At 36.6% G+C, this 15,870-nt stretch overlaps 1 protein-coding gene and 1 long non-coding RNA gene across 2 annotated transcripts in view; one reads left to right on the top strand and one right to left on the bottom strand.

The window, feature by feature from the left end:
* The window catches only part of LOC139943259 (uncharacterized), a 133,230-nt gene that overhangs the window by 27,984 nt on the left and 89,376 nt on the right, over positions 1-15,870 (top strand). The gene's annotated exons all lie outside the window — the stretch shown is intronic.
* Positions 13,295-14,885, bottom strand: LOC139943270 (uncharacterized). The gene is made up of 3 exons (XR_011786794.1): positions 14,827-14,885; positions 14,146-14,202; positions 13,295-13,351 (listed from the first exon to the last, which is right to left on the bottom strand). It is a non-coding gene; the product is annotated as an uncharacterized lncRNA (long non-coding RNA).

The raw sequence follows: 15,870 nt of genomic DNA, 5'->3' as shown, positions 1-15,870 counted from the left end.
AAATTATTCAGTTTCAGTTGAATATAGCTTTAAGATTGTCTTACCTGTTTGAGTAGATTTGCGGGTTACACAGGAGTCAAGTCAAGCTGATGGGATCTCTCTACAGACAGGAAAGAGATTAAATTTTAAGGGTTTGTGGTTCTAACTACTGGATGGATCATGCAGAGGAAAATTATTCAGTTTCAGTTGAATTTAATTTTAAGATTGTCTACCCGTTTGAGTAGATTTGCAGGTTACACAGGAGTCAATGTCAAGCTGATGGGATCGCTCTAAAGACAGGAAAGAGTTCAAATTTTAAGGCTTAGTTCGTTCTAACTACTGGATGGATCATGCTGAGGAAAATTATTCAGTTTCAGTAGAATATAGCTTTAAGATTGTCTTACCTGTTTAAGTAGATTTGCGGGTTACACAGGAGTCAATGTCAAGCTGATGGGATCGCTCTAGAGACAGGAAAGAGTTAAAATTTTAAGGGTTTGTTGGTTCTAACTACTGGATGGATCATGCTGAGGAAAATTATTCAGTTTCAGTTGAATTTAGTTTTAAGGTTGTCTACCCGTTTAAGTAGATTTGCGGGTTACACAGGAGTCAAGTAGAGCTGATTGGATCGCCAAAAAGACAGGAAATAGTTTAAAATTTGCAGGGTTTGTTTGTTCTAAAACTCAACGGATCATTCCAAGGAAAATAATTCAGTTTCAGTAGAATATAGCTTTAAGATTGTCTTACCTGTTTGAGTAGATTTGCTGGTTACACAGGAGTCAATGTCAAGCTGATGGGATCGCTCTAAAGACAGAAAATAATTAAAATTTTAAAGTTTTTCTTTATAACTACTGGATGGATCATGCTGAGAAAAATAATTCAGTTTCAGTAGAAGATAGCTTTAAGATTGTCTTACCTGTTTAAGTAGATTTGCGGGTTACACAGGAGTCAATGTCAAGCTGATGGGATCGCTCTACAGACAGGAAAGAGTTTAAATTTTAAGGGTTTGTTGGTTCTAATTACTGGATGGATCATGCTGAGGAAAATGATTCAGTTTCAGTTGAATTTAGTTTTAAGGTTGTTTACCCGTTTGAGTAGATTTGCGGGTTACACAGGAGTCAAGTAGAGCTGATTGGATCGCCAAAAAGACAGGAAATAGTTTTAAATTTGCAGGGTTTGTTTGTTCTAAGTACTCAGCGGATCATTCCAAGGAAAATAATTCAGTTTCAGTAGAATATAGCTTTAAGATTGTCTTACCTGTTGGAGTAGATTTGCAGGTTACACAGGAGTCAATGTCAAGCTGATGGGATCGCTCTAAAGACAGGAAAGAGTTAAAATTTTAAGGCTTAGTTCGTTCTAACTACTGGATGGATCATGCTGAGGAAAATTATTCAGTTTCAGTTGAATTTAGTTTTAAGGTTGTCTACCCGTTTGAGTAGATTTGCGGGTTACACAGGAGTCAAGTAGAGCTGATTGGATCGCCAAAAAGACAGGAAATAGTTTAAAATTTGCAGGGTTTGTTTGTTCTAAGAACTCAACGGATCATTCCAAGGAAAATAATTCAGTTTCAGTAGAATATAGCTTTAAGATTGTCTTACCTGTTTGAGTAGATTTGCTGGTTACACAGGAGTCAATGTCAAGCTGATGGGATCGCTCTACAGACAGAAAAAAATTAAAATTTTAAAGTTTTTTTTTTATAACTACTGGATGGATCATGCTGAGGAAAATAATTCAGTTTCAGTAGAAGATAGCTTTAAGATTGTCTTACCTGTTTAAGTAGATTTGCGAGTTACACAGGAGTCAATGTCAAGCTGATGGGATCGCTCTACAGACTAGTCTTGGTCCCAAGACCATTGGTGTTGCGCGGTCACACACAACCAACGTTCCGATTATGCACGGCAAAAACTGTCCACGCTTGTAATGAACGAACGCTAGCGGGCGCTCTGTTTCTCTGATTTAGATCTCACCATGGTCTTGAATATTTGCAACGACGGGTCTTAACTTTTTTATTGTTTTTCGGCAAATCTCCCCCGACTTTCCGGTGGAGCCAATCAGAGGCTGCGTTGCGGTTGGCTCATGAATAATTCATCAGTGTTGTGCATGTAGTGTACAATGCATGCAGTAATTCCATTGCATGACTTTTGCTTTACTCTGTGTGTGGGTATATATGTTTTTATCGGAGTATAATAATGTCCAGATCAGTAGGATTTGAAACTTTGACACAGGGTGGAAATACGATAAAGAAAGGTTTGTGGTACCAGCACAAACATTTCTGTGTATAATGTCCAGATCCAGACACCTGCATTGCCATGATATATGCAGCTTGAAATGCGATCGTGGCGTTATGCTCCCGACGTGCCAGGGCCCACACATGAAGCCTGTATTGGCTAAACAATTTGCTTATAGTTAGCACAAAATAGTATTGCTTAGCAGAAACTGGTTGCCAGCCAATTTTTAATTAAACTTGAAATTTTGTAGTTCCCAAGTAAATTTTTGGATAGTAAAGAAATTGTGTACAGTATTTTCTGCCAAACAGATATTAACTGGTGGGCCCTGTAGTGTTATTCACAGTGAAAGTTTTTTAATCTTGGGGGAAGGAAATCTTGAGGGATTCAAAAGCATCTTTGTGAGAACGTATTTTGAAACGTAACCGTAGCTGCATATCTTGGAACGTAAGCGTAGCTTGACTTGGGATTGAAAGCGTACTTTTTGATATTGTAGCGTAACCTATTAGTATCTTGGAGTGTATAAGCGTAGCTGAGTAGCTGCGTAGCTTGGAACGTAACAGTATCTTTTGGTGGAGCGTAAGCATATCTTGGAACATAATTCATAGCTGCGTATCTTGGAACGTAAGCGTAACTTGACATGGGATTGAAAGCGTACCTTTTGATATTATGGCGTAACTTGAAGGAACGTAAGCAGATCTGTAAGCGCAGCTGAGTAGCTGTGTAGCTTGGAACGTTGACATCTTTTGGAACGTAAGCATATCTTGGACTGAAGCGTAGCATCTTGGAACATAAACGCAGCTGCGTATCTTTGAACGTAGGCATAGCTTGACTCGGGCTTGGAAGCGTACTTTTTGATATTATAGTGTAACTTGAAGGAACGTAGACCTAAGCGTATCTTGGAACGTAAACGTAGCTGCGTATCTTGGAATGTAAGCGTAGCTTGACTCGGGCTTGAAAACATACCTTTTGATATATAGTGTAACTTGAAGGAACGTAGACCTAAGCGTATCTTGGAACGTAAACGTAGCCGAGTAGCTGCGTAGCTTGGAACGTAACCAAATAACATTTTTTGGGAATGTAGTCGTAACATGTTTTAGCATTATTTTTATTTAAACCTTTTATAAAAAATTCTCATAATTTTTTTAAGCTACTCACACAATAACACTGTCAATATAACAATATGCGATATTCCTAGGTTTTGACATCATCAAAATTACCTGAAAACTCATAACAAAAAGAAATTAGGGGCCATGAATTAAAATGGAGCATATTGGAACGTTGCGATCATAAGAAACAACGGATTCGACACCCGCAAGCTGGGAGTTCATAGCGCCTGGGATTTAACACCTTCAACCCCACGAGACACGGCATGGGCGGTACGTGATATTCCACAAGGCTTATTTCACGTTCCGATTGCTCCACGCCGTGGGGCCATACAGCGTCCGATACACGGACTCTCTGAATGCTAATTTTACGTTCGATTTTTGACCATTATTTACGATTTCAAATCGTCACGTATCCATAATCTGAATAGGTACCTATACTTAAAATTTCACTGTTTTCCTTTTAATAGGCCTATAATGACCACGGAATCACTCTTTGAGCAAAGATTATTAAAAAAAGACCGCCGATCATATTGACCTTTGACTCGATCTAGTTTGAATAGTCATCTTCAATTCGTCACGTGATATGAATATTGCATACATTAAAAGTAATTTACATAGTCTGGCCACGCCTTCAATTTGCAAATATCCAAGACCATGGTGAGCACAGGACATGGTGAGATCCGTAAATCAGAGAAACAGCGCCCGCTAGCGTTCGTTCATTACAAGCGTGGACAGTTTTTGCCGTGCATAATCGGAACGTTGGTTGTGTGTGACCGCGCAACACCAATGGTCTTGGAACCAAGACTATCTACAGACAGGAAAGAGTTTAAATTTGAAGGCTTTGTTCGTTCTAACTACTGGATGTATTATGCTGAGGAAAATTATTCAGTTTCAGTTGAATATAGCTTTAGGATTGTCTTACCTGTTTGAGTAGATTTGCGGGTTACACAGGAGTCAATGTCAAGCTGATGGGATCGCTCTAAAGACAGGAAAGAATTGAAATTTTAAGGGTTTGTTGGTTCTAACTACTGGATGGATTATGCTGAGGAAAATTATTCAGTTTCAGTTGAATATAGCTTTAAGATTGTCTTACCTGTTGGAGTAGATTTGCGGGTTACACAGGAGTCAATGTCAAGCTGATGGGATCGCTCTAAAGACAGAAAAGAGTTTACATTTTAAGGGTTTGTTGGTTCTAATTACTGGATGGATCATGCTGAGGAAAATTATTCAGTTTCAGTTGAATTTAGTTTTAAGATTGTCTACCCGTTTGAGTAGATTTGCAGGTTACACAGGAGTCAATGTCAAGCTGATGGGATCGCTCTAGAGACAGGAAAGAGTTAAAATTTTAAGGGTTTGTTGGTTCTAACTACTGGATGGATCATGCTGAGGAAAATGATTCAGTTTCAGTTGAATTTAGTTTTAAGTTTGTCTACCCGTTTGAGTAGATTTGCGGGTCAAACAGCAGTCAAGTAGAGCTGATTGGATCGCCAAAAAGACAGGAAATAGTTTAAAATTTGCAGGGTTTGTTCGTTCTAAGTACTCAATGGATCATTCCAAGGAAAATAAATCAGTTTCAGTAGAATATAGCTTTAAGATTGTCTTACCTGTTTGAGTAGATTTGCGGGTTACACAGGAGTCAAGTAAAGCTGATGGGATCGCTCTACAGACAGGAAAGAGTTTAAATTTTAAAGATTTTTTTTGTTATAACTACTGGATGGATCATGCTGAGGAAAATTATTCAATTTCAGTAGAAGATAGCTTTAAGATTGTCTTACCTGTTTAAGTAGATTTGCAGGTTAAACAGGAGTCAATGTCAAGCTGATGGGATCGCTCTAAAGAAAGGAAATAGTTTAAATTTTGAGGCTTTGTTCGTTCTAACTACTGGATGGATCATGCTGAGGAAAATTATTCAGTTTCAGTTGAATTTAGCTTAAAGGTTGTCTACCCGTTTGAGTAGATTTGCGGGTCACACAGGAGTCAAGTAGAGCTGATTGGATCGCCAAAAAGACAGGAAATAGTTTAAAATTTGCAGGGTTTGTTTGTTCTAAGTACTCAATGGATCATTCCAAGGAAAATAATTCAGTTTCAGTAGAATATAGCTTTAAGATTGTCTTACCTGTTTAAGTAGATTTGCGGGTTACACAGGAGTTAATGTCAAGCTGATGGGATCGCTCTACAGACAGGAAAGAATTGAAATTTTAAGGCTTTGTTCGTTCTAACTACTGGATGGATTATGCTGAGGAAAATTATTCAGTTTCAGTTGAATATAGCTTTAAGATTGTCTTACCTGTTTGAGTAGATTTGCAGGTTACACAGGAGTCAATGTCAAGCTGATGGGATCGCTCTAAAGACAGGAAAGAATTGAAATTTTAAGGCTTTGTTCGTTCTAACTACTGGATGGATTATGCTGAGGAAAATTATTCAGTTTCAGTTGAATATAGCTTTAAGATTGTCTTACCTGTTTGAGTAGATTTGCGGGTTACACAGGAGTCAAGTCAAGCTGATGGGATCGCTCTACAGACAGGAAAGAGATTAAATTTTAAGAGTTTGTGGTTCTAACTACTGGATGGATCATGCAGAGGAAAATTATTCAGTTTCAGTTGAATTTAATTTTAAGATTGTCTACCCGTTTGAGTAGATTTGCAGGTTACACAGGAGTCAATGTCAAGCTGATGGGATCGCTCTAAAGACAGGAAAGAGTTAAAATTTTAAGGCTTAGTTCGTTCTAACTACTGGATGGATCATGCTGAGGAAAATTATTCAGTTTCAGTTGAATTTAGTTTTTCAGGTTGTCTACCCGTTTGAGTAGATTTGCGGGTTACACAGGAGTCAAGTAGAGCTGATTGGATCGCCAAAAAGACAGGAAAGAGTTTAAAATTTGCAGGGTTTGTTTTAAGAACTCAACGGATCATTCCAAGGAAAATAATTCAGTTTCAGTAGAATATAGCTTTAAGATTGTCTTACCTGTTGGAGTAGATTTGCAGGTTACACAGGAGTCAATGTCAAGCTGATGGGATCGCTCTAAAGACAGAAAAAATTAAAATTTTAAAGTTTTTTTTTTATAACTACTGGATGGATCATGCTGAGGAAAATAATTCTGTTTCAGTAGAAGATAGCTTTAAGATTGTCTCACCTGTTTAAGTAGATTTGCGGGTTACACAGGAGTCAATGTCAAGCTGATGGGATCGCTCTACAGACAGGAAAGAGTTTAAATTTTACAGGTTTGTTTGTTCAAACTACTGGATGGTTCATGCCGAGGAAAATTATTCAGTTTCAGTAAAATATAGCTTAAAGGTTGTCTACCCGTTTTAGTAGATTTGCTAGTCACACAGGAGTCAAGTAGAGCTGATTGGATCGCCAAAAAGACAGGAAATAGTTTTAAATTTGCAGGGTTTGTTTGTTTAAGTACTCAGCGGATCATTCCAAGGAAAATAATTCAGTTTCAGTAGAATATAGCTTTAAGATTGTCTTACCTGTTTGAGTAGATTTGCAGGTTACACAGGAGTCAATGTCAAGCTGATGGGATCGCTCTACAGACAGGAAAGAGTTTAAATTTTAAGGCTTTGTTCGTTCTAACTACTGGATGTATTATGCTGAGGAAAATTATTCAGTTTCAGTTGAATATAGCTTTAGGATTGTCTTACCTGTTTGAGTAGATTTGCAGGTTACACAGGAGTCAATGTCAAGCTGATGGGATCGCTCTAAAGACAGAAAAAAATTAAAATTTTAAAGTTTTTTTTTTATAACTACTGGATGGATCATGCTGAGGAAAATAATTCTGTTTCAGTAGAAGATAGCTTTAAGATTGTCTCACCTGTTTAAGTAGATTTGCGGGTTACACAGGAGTCAATGTCAAGCTGATGGGATCGCTCTACAGACAGGAAAGAGTTTAAATTTTAAAGGTTTGTTTGTTCAAACTACTGGATGGTTCATGCCGAGGAAAATTATTCAGTTTCAGTAAAATATAGCTTAAAGGTTGTCTACCCGTTTTAGTAGATTCGCGGGTCACACAGGAGTCAAGTAGAGCTGATTGGATAGCCAAAAAGACAGGAAATAGTTTTAAATTTGCAGGGTTTGTTTGTTCTAAGTACTCAGCGGATCATTCGTAGGAAAATAATTCAGTTTCAGTAGAATATAGCTTTAAGATTGTCTTACCTGTTTGAGTAGATTTGCTGGTTACACAGGAGTCAATGTCAAGCTGATGCGATCGCTCTAAAGACAGAAAATAATTTAAATTTTAAAGGTTTTTATTTATAACTACTGGTTGGATCATGCTGAGGAAAATAATTCAGAAGATAGAAGATAGCTTTAAGATTGTCTTACCTGTTTAAGTAGATTTGCAGGTTACACAGGAGTCAATGTCAAGCTGATGGGATCGCTCTAAAGACAAAAAATAGTTTAAATTTTAAGGCTTTGTTCGTTCTACTTACTGGATGTATTATGCTGAGGAAAATTATTCAGTTTCAGTTGAATATAGCTTTAAGATTGTCTTACCTGTTTGAGTAGATTTGCAGGTTACACAGGAGTCAATGTCAAGCTGATGGGATCGCTCTAAAGACAGGAAAGAGTTAAAATTTTAAGGCTTTGTTCGTTCTAACTACTGGATGTATTATGCTGAGGAAAATTATTCAGTTTCAGTTGAATATAGCTTTAAGATTCTCTTACCTGTTTAAGTAGATTTTCTGGTTACACAGGAGTCAAGTCAAGCTGATGGGATCGCTCTAAAGACAGAAAATAGTTTACACTTTAAAGGTTTTTTTGTTTTAACTACTGGATGGATATGCAGAAGAAAATTGTTCAGTATCAGTTGAATATAGCTTTAAGATTGTCTTACCTGTTGGAGTAGATTTGCAGGTTACACAGGAGTCAATGTCAAGCTGATGGGATCGCTCTAAAGACAGGAAAGAGTTAAAATTTTAAGGCTTTGTTTGTTCTAACTACTGGATGTATTATGCTGAGGAAAATTATTCAGTTTCAGTTGAATATAGCTTTAAGATTCTCTTACCTGTTTGAGTAGATTTGCAGGTTACACAGGAGTCAATGTCAAGCCGATGGGATAGCTCTAAAGACAGGAAAGAGTTTAAATTTTAAGGCTTTGTTCGTTCTAACTACTGGATGGATCATGCTGAGGAAAATTATTCAGTTTCAGTAGAATATAGCTTTAAGATTGTCTTACCTGTTTGAGTAGATTTGCAGGTTACACAGGAGTCAATGTCAAGCTGATGGGATCGCTCTAAAGACAGGAAAGAGTTAAAGTTTTAAAGGGACACACCGGCCGAATTGGGCTATTTGGGCTACAAAATATACTAAGATATGACTTCAACGGTCTTCCAGGAATGAAGAAGAACAGTCCTTAAACAAAAATCATCAAATTTAGCCGTTTTTGAGCATTTTAAGACAAAAAATGCGGGTCGCTCGATTGTTCTAACCAAAAAGTGGTACAAACAATCACGTGACTTTCTGGGCTAGTTTTACTTTCAGCCGTCTAAAAGTAACTTACTTAACCAAATTTAAATCTTTTTTTTTACAAAATTATTTACGAATAATTGACGAAAAAGATCATGTATTCAAATTATCGCTACAAAATGTAAATAATGGTGAAAAATCTAACGTAAGATTCACATTCAAAGAGTCCGTGTAACGGAAGCTTGTTATGGCCGCTTTCGTTTTTTAAAATCATTTTTCGCTAAATACGTGACATTTTGATGATTTTTTTTTACAGCAACCATCTATAAAAACATTATTTATGATTCTACACCCCTAAATTGCGTAAACGATGAGCCGGTGTGTCCCTTTAAGGCTTTGTTGGTTCTAACTACTGGATGGATCATGCTGAGGAAAATAATTCAGTTTCAGTAGAAGACAGCTTTAAGATTGTCTTACCTGTTTAAGTAGATTTGCGGGTTACACAGGAGTCAAGTAGAGCTGATTGGATCGCCAAAAAGACAGGAAATAGTTTAAAATTTGCAGGGTTTGTTTTAAGAACTCAACGGATCATTCCAAGGAAAATAATTCAGTTTCAGTAGAATATAGCTTTAAGATTGTTTTACCTGTTGGAGTAGATTTGCAGGTTACACAGGAGTCAATGTCAAGCTGATGGGATCGCTCTAAAGACAGAAAAAAATTAAAATTTTAAAGTTTTTTTTTTTAACTACTGGATGGATCATGCTGAGGAAAATAATTCTGTTTCAGTAGAAGATAGCTTTAAGATTGTCTCACCTGTTTAAGTAGATTTGCGGGTTACACAGGAGTCAATGTCAAGCTGATGGGATCGCTCTACAGACAGGAAAGAGTTTAAATTTTAAAGGTTTGTTTATTCAAACTATTGGATGGATCATGCCGAGGAAAATTATTCAGTTTCAGTAAAATATAGCTTAAAGGTTGTCTACCCGTTTTAGTAGATTCGCGGGTCACACAGGAGTCAAGTAGAGCTGATTGGATCGCCAAAAAGACAGGAAATAGTTTAAAATTTGCAGGGTTTGTTTTAAGAACTCAACGGATCATTCCAAGGAAAATAATTCAGTTTCAGTAGAATATAGCTTTAAGATTGTTTTACCTGTTGGAGTAGATTTGCAGGTTACACAGGAGTCAATGTCAAGCTGATGGGATCGCTCTAAAGACAGAAAAAAATTAACATTTTAAAGTTTTTTTTTTTTAACTACTGGATGGATCATGCTGAGGAAAATAATTCTGTTTCAGTAGAAGATAGCTTTAAGATTGTCTCACCTGTTTAAGTAGATTTGCGGGTTACACAGGAGTCAATGTCAAGCTGATGGGATCGCTCTACAGACAGGAAAGAGTTTAAATTTTAAAGGTTTGTTTATTCAAACTATTGGATGGATCATGCCGAGGAAAATTATTCAGTTTCAGTAAAATATAGCTTAAAGGTTGTCTACCCGTTTTAGTAGATTCGCGGGTCACACAGGAGTCAAGTAGAGCTGATTGGATCGCCAAAAAGACAGGAAATAGTTTTAAATTTGCAGGGTTTGTTTGTTCTAAGTACTCAGCGGATCATTCCAAGGAAAATAATTCAGTTTCAGTAGAATATAGCTTTAAGATTGTCTTACCTGTTGGAGTAGATTTGCAGGTTACACAGCAGTCAATGTCAAGCTGATGGGATCGCTCTAAAGACAGGAAAGAGTTAAAATTTTAAGGCTTTGTTCGTTCTACTTACTGGATGTATTATGCTGAGGAAAGTTATTCAGTTTCAGTTGAATATAGCTTTAAGATTGTCTTACCTGTTTGAGTAGATTTGCAGGTTACACAGGAGTCAATGTCAAGCTGATGGGATCGCTCTAAAGACAGGAAAGAGTTCAAATTTTAAGGCTTAGTTCGTTCTAACTACTGGATGTATTATGCTGAGGAAAATTATTCAGTTTCAGTTGAATATAGCTTTAAGATTGTCTTACCTGTTTAAGTAGATTTGCTGGTTACACAGGAGTCAAGTCAAGCTGATGGGATCGCTCTAAAGACAGAAAATAGTTTACACTTTAAAGGTTTTTTTGTTTTAACTACTGGATGGATATGCCGAAGAAAATTGTTCAGTATCAGTTGAATATAGCTTTAAGATTGTCTTACCTGTTGGAGTAGATTTGCAGGTTACACAGGAGTCAATGTCAAGCTGATGGGATCGCTCTAAAGACAGGAAAGAGTTAAAATTTTAAGGCTTTGTTCGTTCTAACTACTGGATGTATTATGCTGAGGAAAATTATTCAGTTTCAGTTGAATATAGCTTTAAGATTCTCTTACCTGTTTGAGTAGATTTGCAGGTTACACAGGAGTCAATGTCAAGCCGATGGGATCGCTCTAAAGACAGGAAAGAGTTAAAATTTTAAGGCTTTGTTCGTTCTAACCACTGGATGGATCATGCTGAGGAAAATTATTCAGTTTCAGTAGAATATAGCTTTAAGATTGTCTTACCTGTTTAAGTAGATTTGCGGGTTACACAGGAGTCAATGTCAAGCTGATGGGATCGCTCTACAGACAGGAAAGAGTTAAAATTTTAAAGGGACACACCGGCCGAATTGGGCTATTTGGGCTACAAAATATACTAAGATATGACTTCAACGGTCTTCCAGGAATGAAGAAGAACAGTCCTTAAACAAAAATCATCAAATTTAGCCGTTTTTGAGCATTTTAAGACAAAAAATGCGGGTCGCTCGATTGTTCTAACCAAAAAGTGGTACAAACAATCACGTGACCTTCCGGGCTAGTTTTACTTTCAGCCGTGTAAAAGTAACTAAATAACCAAATTTAAATCTTTTTTTTTACAAAATTATTTACGAATAATTGACGAAAAAGATCATGTATTACAATTATCGCTACAAAATGTAAATAATGGTGAAAAATCTAACGTAAGATTCACCATCATAGAGTCCGTGTAACGGAAGCTTGTTACGGCCGCTTTGATTTTTTAAAATCATTTTTCGCTAAATACCTGACATTTTGATGATTTTTTTTTACAGCAACCATCTATAAAAACATTATTTATGATTCTACACCCCTAAATTGCGTAAATGGTGAGCCGGTATGTCCCTTTAAGGCTTTGTTGGTTCTAACTACTGGATGGATTATGCTGAGGAAAATTATTCAGTTTCAGTTGAATATAGCTTTAAGATTGTCTTACCTGTTTGAGTAGATTTGCGGGTTACACAGGAGTCAAGTCAAGCTGATGGGATCGCTCTACAGACAGGAAAGAGATTAAATTTTAAGGGTTTGTGGTTCTAACTACTGGATGGATCATGCAGAGGAAAATTATTCAGTTTCAGTTGAATTTAATTTTAAGATTGTCTACCCGTTTGAGTAGATTTGCAGGTTACACAGGAGTCAATGTCAAGCTGATGGGATCGCTCTAAAGACAGGAAAGAGTTCAAATTTTAAGGCTTAGTTCGTTCTAACTACTGGATGGATCATGCTGAGGAAAATTATTCAGTTTCAGTTGAATATAGCTTTAAGATTGTCTTACCTGTTTGAGTAGATTTGCGGGTTACACAGGAGTCAATGTCAAGCTGATGGGATCGCTCTAAAGACAGGAAAGAGTTAAAATTTTAAGGGTTTGTTGGTTCTAACTACTGGATGGATCATGCTGAGGAAAATTATTCAGTTTCAGTTGAATTTAGTTTTAAGGTTGTCTACCCGTTTAAGTAGATTTGCGGGTTACACAGGAGTCAAGTAGAGCTGATTGGATCGCCAAAAAGACAGGAAATAGTTTAAAATTTGCAGGGTTTGTTTGTTCTAAAACTCAACGGATCATTCCAAGGAAAATAATTCAGTTTCAGTAGAATATAGCTTTAAGATTGTCTTACCTGTTTGAGTAGATTTGCTGGTTACACAGGAGTCAATGTCAAGCTGATGGGATCGCTCTAAAGACAGAAAATAATTAAAATTTTAAAGTTTTTTTTTTATAACTACTGGATGGATCATGCTGAGGAAAATAATTCAGTTTCAGTAGAAGACAGCTTTAAGATTGTCTTACCTGTTTAAGTAGATTTGCGGGTTACACAGGAGTCAATGTCAAGCTGATGGGATCGCTCTACAGACAGGAAAGAGTTTAAATTTTAAGGGTTTGTTGGTTCTAATTACTGGATGGATCATGCTGAGGAAAATTATTCAGTTTCAGTTGAATTTAGTTTTAAGGTTGTTTACCCGTTTGAGTAGATTTGCGGGTTACACAGGAGTCAAGTAGAGCTGATTGGATCGCCAAAAAGACAGGAAATAGTTTAAAATTTGCAGGGTTTGTTTGTTCTAAGAACTCAACGGATCATTCCAAGGAAAATAATTCAGTTTCAGTAGAATATAGCTTTAAGATTGTCTTACCTGTTTGAGTAGATTTGCTGGTTACACAGGAGTCAATGTCAAGCTGATGGGATCGCTCTAAAGACAGAAAATAATTTAAATTTTAAAGGTTTTTATTTATAACTACTGGATGGATCATGCTGAGGAAAATAATTCAGAAGATAGAAGATAGCTTTAAGATTGTCTTACCTGTTTAAGTAGATTTGCAGGTTACACAGGAGCCCATGTCAAGCTGATGGGATCGCTCTAAAGACAGGAAAGAGTTAAAATTTTAAGGCTTTGTTCGTTCTAACTACTGGATGGATTATGCTGAGGAAATTTATTCAGTTTCAGTTGAATTGAATTTTAAGATTGTCTACCCGTTTGAGTAGATTTGCAGGTTACACAGGAGTCAATGTCAAGCTGATGGGATCGCTCTAAAGACAGGGAAGAGTTCAAATTTTAAGGCTTAGTTCGTTCTAACTACTGGATGGATCATGCTGAGGAAAATTATTCAGTTTCAGTAGAATATAGCTTTAAGATTGTCTTACCTGTTTAAGTAGATTTGCGGGTTACACAGGAGTCAATGTCAAGCTGATGGGATCGCTCTAAAGACAGGAAAGAGTTAAAATTTTAAGGGTTTGTTGGTTCTAACTACTGGATGGATCATGCTGAGGAAAATTATTCAGTTTCAGTTGAATTTAGTTTTAAGGTTGTCTACCCGTTTAAGTAGATTTGCGGGTTACACAGGAGTCAAGTAGAGCTGATTGGATCGCCAAAAAGACAGGAAATAGTTTAAAATTTGCAGGGTTTGTTTGTTCTAAAACTCAACGGATCATTCCAAGGAAAATAGTTCAGTTTCAGTAGAATATAGCTTTAAGATTGTCTTACCTGTTTGAGTAGATTTGCTGGTTACACAGGAGTCAATGTCAAGCTGATGGGATCGCTCTAAAGAAAGAAAATAATTAAAATTTTAAAGTTTTTTTTTTATAACTACTGGATGGATCATGCTGAGGAAAATAATTCAGTTTCAGTAGAAGACAGCTTTAAGATTGTCTTACCTGTTTAAGTAGATTTGCGGGTTACACAGGAGTCAATGTCAAGCTTATGGGATCGCTCTAAAGACAGGAAAGAGTTAAAATTTTAAGGCTTTGTTCGTTCTAACTACTGGATGGATTATGCTGAGGAAAATTATTCAGTTTCAGTTGAATATAGCTTTAAGATTGTCTACCCGTTTGAGTAGATTTGCAGGTTACACAGGAGTAAATGTCAAGCTGATGGGATCGCTCTAAAGACAGGAAAGAGTTCAAATTTTAAGGCTTAGTTCGTTCTAACTACTGGATGGATCATGCTGAGGAAAATTATTCAGTTTCAGTAGAATATAGCTTTAAGATTGTCTTACCTGTTTAAGTAGATTTGCGGGTTACACAGGAGTCAATGTCAAGCTGATGGGATCGCTCTAAAGACAGGAAAGAGTTAAAATTTTAAGGGTTTGTTGGTTCTAACTACTGGATGGATCATGCTGAGGAAAATTATTCAGTTTCAGTTGAATTTAGTTTTAAGGTTGTCTACCCGTTTAAGTAGATTTGCGGGTTACACAGGAGTCAAGTAGAGCTGATTGGATCGCCAAAAAGACAGGAAATAGTTTAAAATTTGCAGGGTTTGTTTGTTCTAAAACTCAACGGATCATTCCAAGGAAAATAATTCAGTTTCAGTAGAATATAGCTTTAAGATTGTCTTACCTGTTTGAGTAGATTTGATGGTTACACAGGAGTCAATGTCAAGCTGATGGGATCGCTCTAAAGACAGAAAATAATTAAAATTTTAAAGTTTTTTTTTTTTAACTACTGGATGGATCATGCTGAGGAAAATAATTCAGTTTCAGTAGAAGACAGCTTTAAGATTGTCTTACCTGTTTAAGTAGATTTGCGGGTTACACAGGAGTCAATGTCAAGCTGATGGGATCGCTCTAAAGACAGAAAAAAATTAAAATTTTAAAGTTTTTTTTTTTAACTACTGGATGGATCATGCTGAGGAAAATAATTCTGTTTCAGTAGAAGATAGCTTTAAGATTGTCTCACCTGTTTAAGTAGATTTGCGGGTTACACAGGAGTCAATGTCAAGCTGATGGGATCGCTCTACAGACAGGAAAGAGTTTAAATTTTAAAGGTTTGTTTATTCAAACTATTGGATGGATCATGCCGAGGAAAATTATTCAGTTTCAGTAAAATATAGCTTAAAGGTTGTCTACCCGTTTTAGTAGATTCGCGGGTCACACAGGAGTCAAGTAGAGCTGATTGGATCGCCAAAAAGACAGGAAATAGTTTAAAATTTGCAGGGTTTGTTTTAAGAACTCAACGGATCATTCCAAGGAAAATAATTCAGTTTCAGTAGAATATAGCTTTAAGATTGTTTTACCTGTTGGAGTAGATTTGCAGGTTACACAGGAGTCAATGTCAAGCTGATGGGATCGCTCTAAAGACAGAAAAAAATTAACATTTTAAAGTTTTTTTTTTTTAACTACTGGATGGATCATGCTGAGGAAAATAATTCTGTTTCAGTAGAAGATAGCTTTAAGATTGTCTCACCTGTTTAAGTAGATTTGCGGGTTACACAGGAGTCAATGTCAAGCTGATGGGATCGCTCTACAGACAGGAAAGAGTTTAAATTTTAAAGGTTTGTTTATTCAAACTATTGGATGGATCATGCCGAGGAAAATTATTCAGTTTCAGTAAAATATAGCTTAAAGGTTGTCTACCCGTTTTAGTAGATTCGCGGGTCACACA

The sequence above is a fragment of the Asterias amurensis genome, chromosome 10 (genome assembly GCF_032118995.1).
Source record: "Asterias amurensis chromosome 10, ASM3211899v1".
NCBI classification, from domain to species: Eukaryota; Metazoa; Echinodermata; class Asteroidea; order Forcipulatida; family Asteriidae; genus Asterias; species Asterias amurensis.
This window is presented reverse-complemented; position numbering and strand designations above follow the sequence as displayed.